General features: G+C 35.5%; 1 protein-coding gene across 1 annotated transcript in view; it reads left to right on the top strand.

Moving 5' to 3' along the window:
• Positions 1-330, top strand: part of LOC119586145 — a 28,580-nt gene that overhangs the window by 17,505 nt on the left and 10,745 nt on the right. The gene's annotated exons all lie outside the window — the stretch shown is intronic.

The following is a 330-nucleotide window of genomic DNA, read 5'->3' as shown; positions in this document are numbered from 1 at the left end:
CGAAGGAGAAAAAAAAGGTGAAAGCAGAACACCTTACACACAATTTTCCTGAAGACCTGAATCAGCCAAATTCCCTGGGTACGTTACCCGTGTCTCGAAATTATTATTGTTCCATCGACGTCATATTGGTACCGATTTTTGTGTAAAATATATTATTTATTCTTAGTTACTGATTATATTCTAGATTTCCTTCGTGCTGTATTCCATTATCCACATCTATTTAATTCGATTCATTAGACATTAGAATAGGATCGATATGAATACGTAATTGTTGTGCAATGAAAATCAAACTCGAATTGCACAGGGACGGGGGAGAGTAGATCTATATAC

Source organism: Penaeus monodon, chromosome 21 (genome assembly GCF_015228065.2).
Source record: "Penaeus monodon isolate SGIC_2016 chromosome 21, NSTDA_Pmon_1, whole genome shotgun sequence".
Taxonomy (NCBI): domain Eukaryota; kingdom Metazoa; phylum Arthropoda; class Malacostraca; order Decapoda; family Penaeidae; genus Penaeus; species Penaeus monodon.
The sequence above is the reverse complement of the archived record's forward strand: the minus strand, read 5'-3'. Positions and strand labels throughout refer to the sequence as shown.